The 14,133-nt window shown below is 33.8% G+C and overlaps 1 long non-coding RNA gene across 1 annotated transcript in view; it reads left to right on the forward strand.

Moving 5' to 3' along the window:
- LOC148661558 (uncharacterized) overlaps positions 1 to 13,632 on the forward strand; it is a 67,860-nt gene extending 54,228 nt beyond the window's left edge. The window contains exons 2-4 of the long non-coding RNA XR_015939562.1: positions 1,561 to 1,636; positions 9,766 to 9,859; positions 12,872 to 13,632. This is a non-coding gene — a long non-coding RNA (uncharacterized LOC148661558). The remainder of the gene's footprint in view (positions 1 to 1,560; positions 1,637 to 9,765; positions 9,860 to 12,871) is intronic.
- The last annotated feature ends 501 nt before the right edge of the window (positions 13,633 to 14,133 follow it).

Consider the following 14,133-nt stretch of genomic DNA (forward strand, 5'->3'; position numbering starts at 1 on the left):
CCTTCTTTAACATTCTGTCATGATGTCCAGGAAAATTTGCCATCATTATGATTCCTTTGGAACTTGGAAAGTGGTATTATACTTCGTGTTTTTATTTCCATTTCTAACTAGGAATTGTAATGAAAATAGATTAAGAAAATAAGGTTGTTATTATTATTAAAGAGGTTGCAGATTGTACAGAAATGATTTGTGATTATCAAAAAATAATGTCCTTTTCTTATCCTGCAATCTCATAGACATAATGATCTTGTGTAAAAACATCCTGGAGAAATAACTATTCTGAAGTTGAAGTGGCCTACTCTAAACTCATTTTTGTGTTGTTATCCTTTGACTAAATAAACTCAAATGAACAGTTGTTTTCAAAGGGAAGGAAGAAGTGCAAGAGAAGGCCTGTGTTTCACTTATAGTCTTGTCTAAATAGCACAGTTCTGAAGGAATCCTCTCTAAAGACCTTGATAGCATAATTCATTGAGTGATGATTGTTTTGCTGACCTGGTACTCATTATTAGTATCATTATTATTTTTAATATAACTGGGATTTTCTCATTTGGAAAGTGGGAGTTGCTCTCATTAATCTTGTTTTGTCCAGATGGCTTGAATTGTATCAATTGAACGGCTTAATGTGATACATAATCAAATCACTGTGACTGCAGCCTAGATCCCAGTATTGGCAGTAATTGTTTCTCGATAATTAAAATAACATCTAAATAACACCAATAGTTTGTGAATACATTTTTTTCAGAACTGTTATTTCCATTACTTAATGTGAGTTTCAATTTTGGTGTTTGCAAACCAGAGCTCTGCCTGGTTCTGAAGCACTCTGGGCAGGCCCTGACTCCCACTTGTGAAAGAAAATGGAGAGATCAGAATACGCAGGATCGACTCTTTCATTTTATTATTTCTTACACTTTGTTTCTCATGTGCAAGGGGTACAAAACAGTGTCATGGCCTGTGTTTCTATCCTCCACTGCAACAGCTTGCTCTCTCTAGAGAAAAGCCACACCACAGACTAGGGCATCTGTGTGCCACATATTTGCATTCAAGAATGGCAGGATGCTGATTTCTAAATATGTTCATTCTTCATTGAATCATGTTTAATTGTTTGGATCATGTGCTGCTGGCCCTGGACATATTGATGACCTCTAGTTAAACATAGATGGCCAATATTCAGTTTTACATACACAAACATGACAAGGAAGTGCAGTGTTGTTTTTTCCCCACACACTGCTTATGACCTAAGCTTGTTATTAGACATTCTGAGGTGAACAGTGCACTTGGGAAAGGATACTGAATTAGCTTCAGTAATATCTTACAGCTGACTCAGCTTAAAGCTACAAATTCAAATGGATTCCTTATTCCTTGCAGGTTGACAAAAGTCTGTTATTAAAAGGGTAAGTTTCCCTATTCTTCAAGTATTTTGAAGAACACTGCATATGTTTCACAAGACGATTTTAACAAAAAGTAATGAACAATATCTAATTTCAAGTAGCAATTTTACATTTTTCAAGTTTCAGCAATTGTTCTCAGCAATACATTTTAATACTCATTTTCCTGACTTAGATTATCCCGAGAAAACTATCCTGAGATCCTAAGAAAACAAACAAAGGGATGGTGTTGGGTCCACCTGGCTCCTTTGGTAAGTACTTGCTAAATTTTGTAAGGTTCCCCATTTAGCTGCTAAGTATCTTAGATATCCAACACTCAATTTGAGCCCCAACAACATGTCTGGATATCAGTCTTAAATGCATGTGTTCTAACAATGTTTCATTGTTATTCCTTAAAAAGCCCACTGTATCCATACCTTGAGAATGTTGAGTATTTGAATCAAGTCTCTTCATAGTTTAATCTGTTAAAGTGTAAAAGGAATCAACTCTTGCCTGCATAAAAGACGCAATCACCTCTAAGACCATGAGAGCTCTTTTACACCCAGTGTATCTATTTACACATTATAGATGCCCTCCTTGGCCTCTAGTGGCAGGCTGACACCTCCACATATGGGTAGCTTCTCCAGGCTCTGTGTCTAACTTATATTTATAGTTCAGGCTTTTTCCAGCTACATAAAATACTCTGCAAATACCTAGATTAAATGTTATGTATAAGATGAGTTTTTCTTTGTTTTCACAGTTTTTGCTGCTTTCATTTCATTCTTATTACATTGTTATTATTGATTTAAATTAGGAAACGCAGCACTGATCCCTGTAATACACTATTAACTCCACTCCAGTTTTAACAATCACTCCTCATCTCTTTCTTATTAACCAATCAATTCTTAATCCAAATGTGTTCAATAACACGGATGTGTGTACCCTTCAGTTTATTCATCTTTTATGGCAAACCATACAGTATGCTTTTCTTGAATGCTCTCCATGCTTTTTCAAAAATGTAAAAGATCTACCTTTTCTAAATCCACATTGCCTATCTTCTAGAATTTCTTTTGCTGATACAATTCAAAAGTAAATGTAGGCTTCCTTTCTCCTGGAACATGTTGCCATTTCCTTTTCATCTTATAAAACTATTTAAAGTATTCAATTACTATTCCTGATATACTTGTTCTAAAGGTCATCTACAGTATATGGCATTTAACATTACATTTTACTTGTTTGCTGTAGCATATCTACTGATGAGTGCAAAATAGTTAAAAGTATCTGGTTAATGAAAAATTGCACAACAGCTTATTTCTAGTATGCTCTTTTGTTAAACCCTCAGACTTCCATTAAGCACCCAAGTTTGACAATTACTCATTTTGGAAGCAGACAAAGAAGCCAAAGATTTAGCTGTACATTTTTTTACTTTCTTCCAATTCCTTTGTTAACCACATGATCTCGATAAGCAATACAAAGCAATAACAGGGGAAAACTGATGGAACAGTGCTCCTTCAAATAAGAATCCAATGGAAAACTAAAAGATGACAGTTTTAGATTAGCTGTGCAAAATATTTTGGACATTTTCTGCAATTTAATAAAAGTATTGTATCCTGCTAGTTCACCATATTAAATTTTAAAACTTTGTTTAAAAAGATATTAAAGTATTAAGAGGCCATCAACTCTAGACATCTTATAGCCCTTAAAGATCACTGACTGTTTCATAGATATATCATAAACCATGTATCTGTGGGGAGGTAGATTTTTAACCACCATTTTTAACCAGTGTCATCCAAGTAAGTTAGATAAAACTGAAGAGCCTCCTTCATTGGTATTCTGGACCTATGGCAGGACAGACAGGACAGAAAAGACTCTGCTTGAGAGGAAGACTAAAATGATTTTTTTCCACCTTGTAAAATGCTGAGTTCCATAGGATAAATCAGAAAGGTATCAATTCCTTCCGGAGTCAGACCACAGAGAAAGCTTTAGTTTAATACACTCTGTAAAAACAATGACCAGAAATTTCTATTGTCCAGGTGTTCCAGACATGTACAGTAGCTTGTAGTTTAGCCTACTGATTGGTAAAATAAAGAGGTTTGAACAGCAAGGTTCAGGGCCTATTAGATCCAGGCAGGCATAGATGCAATGAGATCTGCTGATTTTAATAGGACATAAAGGAAGTTAGGAAACACAAAAGATCCAGCCAGAAAAGATTTTCTGTAGGTAACTTCCGTGCCTTCAGGTAAGTTAACCATTTGAATATTGCTGTGGCATGACCTGCTCTCAAAGTCATTCAGGTCATTCTGCTTGTCAACTAGATGAAGACAAGACACACATAATGAGCTTTTCCATTTCCTTGGTTTGAATGGTAAACTCCTGTTTAAGATTTTTCATTGGTTTGAGACCCATAGCCTCGGTCAGCATTCCTGTTACCATACTGCAGATGGCATTGCTCTGGGATGCTATAGCTCATTCAGTCACTGTCATCTAACTGTCATTCTTCCCCAATGTCTCTATGCAGTGGGGTCATGATGGAAAAAAACAAGAATGACAATAGCAGGAATAAAATAAGGAGCTCAGTGACATACTGCGATGTCTCATGATTCACCACATAAAGGTCAATTTTAAGGGAAAATTCACACAATTCAGAATCTAAGTTAAAAAAAATGATTGTCTATGAATGATTAATGATTGAAGCTTTTTGTGGTTGTTCCCAGAACAGATTCTAAAGATGTTATTGCCTTTGAAAAAAGTAATTGCTCAGTTCCAGCTGTTTACCCAAGTTCATCTCCGACAACTTCTACAAGCATGTCAATAATCTAAAGAGCGGCAGGCTCTTTCTTACAGTATTTTGTCAGGTTTCCTTGTTGGTATACGATTAATCAATTGATTAATTTCTCTTTTTTTTTCAATTTCCCATTTTACATTTCAGCTTAGGATATTTTGAGCACATAACAGAATTTATATGCGTCTCATCTTTTTAGCACACTGTGTATCATAAAGGAATCCCTTCCTCCCTAATAAAAATGAGGAAAACATTGGTACGCAATACAATCTGACCTATATACTCACTAATTATTTGACTTTTAGATATTTTCCTGCTATAGCATGAAAAGGAATTTGGCTTGATACATAATAATCAGAAACCGCTATGCAGTTCATCTGCTCGTAACTCTTCATGTCAAATTGATGTACTTGACACATTTCTTCTAAAAGGTGCATAATGTAATTCAGATGAACTGCTCTAGACATTACATTTTATTGAAGATGTGAATAAGAAATGACCAGCACTGCATGAATATGGTACTGGCACCAACAAATTATTTGTAGATAAAATGAAAAAAGACTCTCCTTTGATGTGAAAATCCAAGCCCACTAGCCTGGGAGGCATTTCTTTTTAATTTCAGAGATTCCTATTCTAAAATTTGTCTCAGGTACAGGGCATTTTTTCAGCTCTCTTGGCTTTGTGGTGAACAGAAAAGAAAAAGAAAAGTATCCTTTGATTAGTTTAACAGTGAAGCTGTCAAAGAGCAATAAAGTTCTTGAGTGACAGTGGGTCTGTTTTTCTTATAATCTTTGGCAATTTCAAAAGAACAGTAAAAGGAAAGATCTTGTTAAACACAAAAGGAAGTAGTCACTTTGGGACTGATACAAGTCTAAATAAAATTGACATGGATTTTTTCCTAACTAAAAAAAGAATATGTAAAAGACTGTTGTATGCATACAGACAATGTCACTGTGTTACAAAGCACAATCTGATGAAGACATATGTTAAACACTGTGAAGGGAAAGAGGACTTCTTGTTCGGAAAACAAACAATTTGGAAATTATTCAAACACCTAAAAAAAAGCTCTGCTGTGTCTTGATTGATGTTATTCTACACATTTAGGCATGCATTTATAACAGCTTGAAATCTGTTTCAGTTTTTATTCAGACAATATTTGCATATACCTTACTTGATACAAAATTAATAGAGAAACTCTTCACAAACAGTATTATGCAAGGTAATTATTTCAAAAACATTACTTTTTTCATACATTTATGTCCTGTTTTTGGAAACAGCTTCTCCAAAAAAGTATTTGATCTCCAATTCCAAAATACAAACTGCTTTTGGCCATAAATTGAGAGTTTCACATACAGTTAGAAATTAATTTGCCACAGAATGTACTTGGTAAAACATTCAAACAGCTGCAATCAAAAAATTGTTCTCATCGAAACAAAAAAAAGGTTTTAAAAGTTTAATATGCATATTTGCATATTAATCTTATTACGGGGACTCTTCAGGAATATGTTCACACTTAATTGACTACAATATCTTTATTTGACATGAATACATTTATATCAGTCGCTTTAGCTATAAATGAATCCCTGTAAAAAAGTTGGCTTGTCAGCTGAAAGAATATCAGGTACAGTCTGATTTATGTTATGATTTAAGTTAGCTTAGTGTGCAAGCAATTTGAAGTTTGAGTGAATGTGAATTTCCCAGAGATATCACTTGTTTGCAATGCTTTGACTATAATTAGTAATAGGTACAAATAATCCCATTTTATTTTATGAGAAACATTTTTTACAAATGAACCATTAAGAAGATGTTATACAATTTCCTTTACTTATCCTCCACATAATCAAGTTTAATTTGTACCAAGAATATGTTTTCCCCCAAAATTATTCCTAGCGTACAACCTGTAAGGCTGAGTGCTAGAAGTACAGAGTTCTGTAGATATGTGGATGAAGGTAGTAAACTAAACAGCAAGGCCACTAATCACTGGGAGAGCAGCCCTCTATAGTGTTAATTTCAGGTCAAGTCATCAGCTAAAAGGACATAGCTGCAGCTGGGATTCAAAGAGGTTCTCTGACGATGTTTTTGCTACAAGACCGAAAACAATCCTTTCTCTGTCTCCTTTGGTCTGTTCCGTGACCTTGCTCCAGGCCAGACAGCCTCAGCAGCTGCCTTGGTTAACGTGGTCAGTGGTGGTGAAAAGTGAACCAGTGTGGCTTGCCTAGGGATAAAACACGTTTTAACATAACTGACATTCCTGCAGGTGCGGCGGCCATTGTTTATGTGCTTCCCCCTGTTTGTTTATTTTTGAGGCTAAACACTTCAGGCTTGTCACTCGACCTCCTGCAGAATCTGACCTGAGGGGGTTCAATGATCATCTTTTTTTTTTTGTTTCCCATTTTAGTGTTTTCCAGACTCCTAAGCCAAGAGATTTAACTCTTCTCAATGGGTTCACTTTTGAGTGGGAGTCTATCAAAATTAAGTAGCTAAGAAGTAGCTTTACGACATTTCATAACATGAGCAAACACAAAGAGGTGAGAGCTTTCTTGTTATTGGATTGAGAGAGGATGTGAGGACCTCTTCAATATGTGAACTAATTTTTATTGTAAGATCATAAAGCGGCAGGTCATGAAACAACTAAATGAATTTATAAGCATTTGAACGCATTGTCTAGGATTCTAACATTCTTCCATGACCAAGCCTGCCTTGCTTTAAATGCTATACATTAATTATATACATTATAAATCCGTATTATACACATAACATTCATATTTTTTTCCGTTTTGTCAAGAAGACAAGTACACTTATATAGATCAATAGACCCCAGAACTGTGCACGGCACAAATTAGGCAATGACTCTGAAAGAGTATAAGAAATCAAATAATCCTGTTGCTCAAATTCCTCTCTTTTTTAAGATACAGGTAATTAGTATCATATAGGAGGCAGTGTTCACAGCCAATGTAGCCACAAAATGATTTTATTTAAAAGTATGTGTTTTTTATCTCCAAAACACATTTTATGCTGCTTTTTTACATATTTCTTTGTCGGATAAACCTGAAGCCTTTTTTTTCCCCCATCTTCCAAAAAATCCTTTCACATTTTACATTTTGCCTTTTCAATCAGGGTATTTCATTATAAAAGGGTCACAATGTTTTATTTAAATATTTTAAGTAATCAGTGTTATGAAAATATATAATGGTTTTGGTCACTGAAGCCAGTAATAACCCAAAATATATCATTCAACTACTCAGAATACATCAGTGTAAAGTATATTTAAATCAGATTGGATTCAAGCTAATTCTGAAACTATGATTTTCATTTCAATTAAAAAAAATTGGGTACATGATTAGTTGTGGTACAACAGTAAAAAAAGAGAATACTACAAATTCTCAAGTCAATAATGGACAAGGTTGGATAATAAGTTTGCTTCCCATTAAATATCAATGAAGATACTAATAGAACCAAATTAATAAAAGGGTTCATGCATATCAAAGAGAAAATTTACAAAACACAAAATCACAAATAGAAATTTCACTTGTTGACCACCTCTAATTGCTTTAACTGAATGTTTAATATTCAAGACTGAAGTGACTGCTTTTGACACGTTCCCCTCTGAAATTTACTGCCTGAACTTTTCTATCAATATACATTGAAAACAGGCGGCTGGTGAAAGGGGTTAAAAACACAGACAAGGGGATATTCTTTCCTCAGTTCTTCCTGTGGGTTATGACCTTTGCTTTTTTAACTTCCTTGATTTAGTTTCAGTAAATAGTTGCAGAGTGGCACACCACCTGCTTTCGGTACTTGAGAAATTGACTTTTCCTGAAAAGTACCCTGACCAGTGACCTTGATTGACTACCAAAGGACTTATAGAGCCGGTGTATCCTTCTGTGTGGCCACTTTCCCTTCACCGACTGCCATTTAACCTCCTAATTACTACAAGCCAGCTCACTGTGTTTTAATGCTTTGGTCATGGAAAAGGCTTGTAAACAATAAAATAAGCACACATGCACAGGATTCTCTTCACTGGTGTATGAGATTTTAAAAATCCACTGTCTGAATGTTTTCTTATATCAACACGTACTTCAAAAAGAGTGTTGGCAAATATAATACAAAAACATATGCACATTTTTTTTCCCCAATTTGTAGGGTTCCTTCCTAATCTCCCTAAAAATCAAGCTGGGCTTGTTTCTCATTTCCATTCCCTTGCCCAAGTTGACCTGTGCAATACCTGTTCAATGCAAAAAAGAGGCTTCAGGTTCCATAAATGTCAAAGCAGGTTGTATATTGGAATTCCTTTCAGAAAAATGCAAAATACACAGTTTCTTCTTTAATACAAATGAATAAATGAAAGACAAGTAATGAAAACTGCATTACATTAGGCACTGTATGCATCACAGCCTTTATTATGGATAAGATATAATTTGCTATATTTCTTATTAGTTTGTATGGATTATGAAAAACTAGAAATGTACCACAGTTACAATGAAAGAAACAAACTTTTAGACCATTTAGTACTAAATCCTGTTTAGATGTAAGGAACCTTATTGGGGTTTTGATACGATCTTGTATAAAACATTAAAAAAGAAGCCAGAAATATATCAGTAATTCTATATACTGTATAGATGTGAGTCCCTTGAGATTTACATATTTATAAAAGTGAAGGAAATATGTAGTGGTATTAATGGTGCAAGTAAATTATTTTCACTTACAATGAATTAATATACTGTTCCCTCATGCTGCAGGCTGATTTAAACACAAGGGTAAGCCAAAGTTGCATACTGTTCCAATCACATGCCACAAAAAAACAAAGAACAATAACTCAGGCACTAATGATGTACTGATAGGATTTACAAGGTGTTTTAAGCAAAATGTGGTAATCTGTTAATTGCCATATTAGTCCATCTGTTTGTGCTGCTTAATGTGATAATTTGTTATGATGGTCATTGGAATTTTAACTAGTTCATCTGGAATGCAAAGTAAAATCCAGGAACGGAAAACAAAATGAAGGTTTTTTTGGTTTAAAAAATATGAGTGTTCTTTAATTTTAAAAGAAAATGAGAGGCAAATTGGCCAAGCCTTTCTTCTTCTATTGACTTCATATGTTTTGCACATTCAGGATGCAGTAATTATAATCTCATTCTGTAAATTACATTACTTTCATAATTCTCTTGATTTCAACAAAAAAAAACATTTTGATTGTTCCTGTTTTCTTTCCATTGCTTGCCAAGATTTAAATAAGTCAATATCTGTATTTCAGGTTTGGCTGATTTTCTTTAAATCTTGGCTACATGTTCCATCTTTCACTAAGCCAAAGAAATACTAAAAGTAATAAAATGAAATAAAAAAAGATAACGATAATTTAATACAGCAAATATGTAGGCTAACCTATTTTTTTCATGCTAGAATAATGAAATTGCACTGCAAATACTCTTGACTGTTCTGTAATGTTTTATCATGCTGTGCTGTGGGCCATCATTCCCTGACTGTGGTTGGCTGCACTTTGCTATTCTTTCAGCCCCATACATCATGCATCTGCTTTCACCACTGCACTTGCTTCAAAATAAGGCTAAGAATGTTTCCAACTGGGGTACTGATAGCAGTGTTTTCATTATTGCCTTACAGGATCAAGGAAATGAAAGTAAGACCAAATCTGCTCAGCATACCACACATGCTCTCGGATCAAAGGTCACTTCTGGAAGCCCAGGATTAGAAAGAGGTAAAATTATATTTTTATCCATCAGCTTTGATTTTTCAGCCTAATTTTTCTCCCCCCCCCCCCCCCTTCCCTCCTGCAGAAAATCTCTCTGGCCTGGCAAAAAAAAAAACAGATGTTATTCTTCAAGTGTGGTCTTTATGGCAGAGTTTGGTGATGCAACTAAAGGAAAACACAAATTCAAAGCAACCTTGAGCTCAGACAAATTGGGAAGGGAACAAGTTCAAAAGAGACTTCAAGGTCATTTGACGTGAGAGTCTAAAGTCTGTTCCGGCTGAAGTAAAAAAAATCAAAGACAAGTTTTGGCTGTAAAAAGTCAAAATCAAAAAGCAAAGTTTGAAAGAGACCATCTAGTTCTGACAAGCAGACAGTATCGAATATCTCCATTTAGTCAATGGATGGAAGCTAATCTGAATCATATATTGGGAGCAGAAATTGAATTCTCATCTAGTAACATGAGTAATGAAACCTGTAACCTATTCAGCTTGACAGATCCATTTAGATTTCTACAGTTATACTATTCCTAAATGGGGAAAAGACTCCAACATTAAGGGATAGTTTGACAAAATCAGATGATCACAAAAAACAATATTGTAAGTAATCCAACCATTTACATAGTGCTTAGAATTATGTCACCTGTGTTTTTGGTTTACAGATAATTCATACATGTTAAGAGGATAATATTTTTAAGCAACATCAACAAACACACGTTTCTGTTAAGAGATTATTTTTAAAAAGTCTCAGACATCACTTTTTTTGCTCTATATCTCTTAGATGCATACATTAAGTGCTGAATAACTAAACGTATTCACTAGCAAACATTTAGAGCCTCATTCATATATAGAATCAAGCTCGAGCACTTTTTAAGACAGTGTAACTATCTGCAATTATAAAACTTCTCAAATGTATATAGTGGTGTGTTCACTGTGGATTTCTGTTTTGCTGTTGTAGACCATGTTTCATTTTAGCTCACAATTTGTTTTTTAGGTTTCACTGAGTGTGTAACCTTGAAAAGGTTTTCCAAACTTTCCTGAAACCAAAGCACATGACAAAATATTTTACTTCTTATTGAGGAGCTCCCAAATGTATTAAAAAAAATGAAGTGAGAACCTTCCAATAAGGAAAAGTCCAAAAGGAGACATTCTAGCCCTGATTTGTGATTAACCAATTTAACTCTTTACAGCTCAGCTACAGAAAGCAGAATTTCCATTATTAGCTTGCTTCCAATTCCTACCTTTGAAGTTTTTTTGATTCACTCCCTCCAAATTTGTGCTTGAAATTACCATGCTTTAGTATTTTATTGAAAGCTTTGGGAGGACAAAAAAGGATTGGTACTGCTTTTAAATAGACAAGAGCCCTCTCAAGCCTGTTGAAGCCCTCAGACCTTACTTTTACTACAATTGGAAAGCACATTGTCTGAAATTGAATAGAACGGTTTTAATGATACAAGGATCACAAGAAACTTCTTAGAACAACGCTTCAAACTCTCTGAACTACAAACCAAATGTTTCTTATTCGTTCCATGCCTCTTCTTAACTTTTTTTACTCTTTCCATTGTCTTTAATACCATAACCCTGTGATTTTGCATTGATCTGCCAAAAATTAATAATGTGTTCTATTTAACTAAATTTGACCATACTACAATATTCAACAATTTTTAATATACAAGTAGCGTCTTAATGTGTCTAACAATTCTGTATTTTGTACAATTGCAATAATAATTATTAAATATAGCCTTAGTTAATGCTTTTAATAATAATTGTCCTTCTGAATATATTACATTATGTCATGTTAAATGTTTAACTTCAATAAAAATGGAATGTTATTTAAAAAATAGCAGAAAGAATGATTTAAAATATTTTGCTTACAATTACAGTGGTGTTGCATTCTATATTCTGTATGTTGACTATAAAATGCTATGTAAGATACTGTTAGTATCTGCTTCATAATCCAAGGACATTTTTTTGAGGAAAGACAACAAAAACACAGTATACTATAAATTCAAAAAAATCCAGAACTTTTGTTAAATTAATTATTGCATAATTATGATTACAATGGAAAATATTTTATTGTTTTAATGTCATTACCCATGGATTAAAATGCTTCTATTACAAACTCACACTTGACAAGCAATTTGCATTATAGAGAAAGAACCCAAATTCCTGTATTAACTCAGCATCAATTTGTACCAACTGAAAGCTAACAATTTATCTGTGGTTTTCAAAACTCATGAGAATTTCTTAAACTTGGTAATGATTTATCCTTAAATATTTGAATAGTCAACGTGTATATATATTTAAAAGAGGAAATCTAGATTTATTGTACTGCTATTAAAAACCTAATCGTAATTATTGAAATGACAACTGGAGAACCCGATTGCTACACAGCAACTGAGGATGTGGTGTGTAAACAAAAATTGTATTTGATTTTTGGCTGATTTTTTTACCATTGATTCAAAGTCAAAAATACATTGAGTCATAAAAAAAAAACATACGGCAAAATAGGTAATATTAACTAGAACATTCATCAAATGTCTTAGAATACCAACTGCCTCCTCTTCTCACTGCAAATCAACCCACTCCAGTAGTACAAATATTAATTCAATCAAGCCCCCAGTAAAGTGGCTCTATTTGGAGGGATTTTGCCCCCTTACGATGCATACAGTAATGTATTCAAAGGATGTCTTCTGAAGGAGTGTGTTGTACTGTATCTTACGCATTAGTACCTGCTGCTTTGAAGGTCAATGAGATTAAAGTATAAAGCAATGCAAAGGTATTAAAGACAGTGCATCTGGATGGTGCCTGCTGATTTGTGATTTAAATGGTATTTGAACCAGCAGAGAGCGAATGGGAAAATAGCAATGAAAGTACTGAGCATCGATGAGAGTGCCATTAACCATCTTGTTATTTACACTTCATAAGCCAGTATATTACATTGACATCAGGCATGCCTTCCCTACTAGTGTTTTAAGATCAGCAGGCTGACACCATTCTGTATTCTCTGTTTACCTTTCAGCTCAATGGCTGATTGGTGATTTTCCTGATATGTCATTCCAGTGCTCCAGACTGCATGTAAGGTCTTATTTTTAAAATAGTTTGAAGGCATTCATTATACTGAAAAAATGTGAGGATCGGGGAGGTGAGTTACAATTGACAAGGGATTAAGGTTTCTCTCTTCCACGCATGGTAAGCCTGTGAATTTCTATCCAAAATATCTTGTTTAAACTGTGGAAATGGAAGGGAGTGAAGTGATATTTGATTTTACGTAACATCATGAGCTTTCTTGATTTCATGCAACCTGTAGCTCTCACCTTAACGCAGGGGTTGCAGGATTCAAAACTATGAGCTCTCTTATTGAGAATTTTGTCATTTGTCCATGGCAAAAAATATTTGACAACTGAGGAACAAACAGTACTCTGGGTTAGATCTTTCCACCTTATTCATCTGCACAGGCAAGAAATATATCCAGAGAATTCATGTGTTTTTTTTCTTATTTTAGTAAATAAGTAAAATATTTATGTTAGAATGGATTTCAAAATGCACTTCTCACTTTAAAGTCCAAAACCTTCAATGTTCCTTTAAGTGTTTTAGTAATTGCTTTTTAACTCAAAATGACTTGTCTAAATTGTCCCACCAGTAAGCAATTAATAAATTACTTATTAAAGATACATTTAATAAACAAAAACAGAAGATTATAGTCCATCCACAAACATCATAAAATGAATGCTTGTTAAATGTCACAGTGGTGGTTAATTTTGAAGAATATACCGTAATTGGATAAAGTTAATAAAGATCTAAATGAATTCAAAGAAACTTGAAATTGTTGTATTATTTTTTAATTAGAAATACATCTGTTTAACTGAAAACTATATGTGCTTTAAACATTCTGATGTTATGTGAAATGCAGTGTATTGTACAGTAATTCATATGATTTTTGATAAATTATATATTGTCATCTTTCATTTTGGAGCTAGGAATTTACAGTGATATCTAAATAGTGCCTAAGTTATTCTGAGTTCAAATCTGATCTTTCATCTTAGTTCCACATTAAATTTTTCTTTGCTTTTTGCAACACTCATTTTGATACAGTAAATTCATACAACATTCATTCACATAAGAAAATTAAAGGAGCAACAACTGTACATAATTCTTTTTATTCATACATATTTCAAATGCTGCATTAGAAAAGGTTTTGTGAATAAAGCTTAGATTCTGAATAAAAGTGAGGAATACCCATTAAAGGTATATCTATTATTAAAAATGTTAAATCCGTGTGAA

This window comes from Lepisosteus platostomus, chromosome 6 (genome assembly GCF_059453375.1).
Source record: "Lepisosteus platostomus isolate fLepPlt1 chromosome 6, fLepPlt1.hap1, whole genome shotgun sequence".
NCBI lineage: Eukaryota > Metazoa > Chordata > Actinopteri > Semionotiformes > Lepisosteidae > Lepisosteus > Lepisosteus platostomus.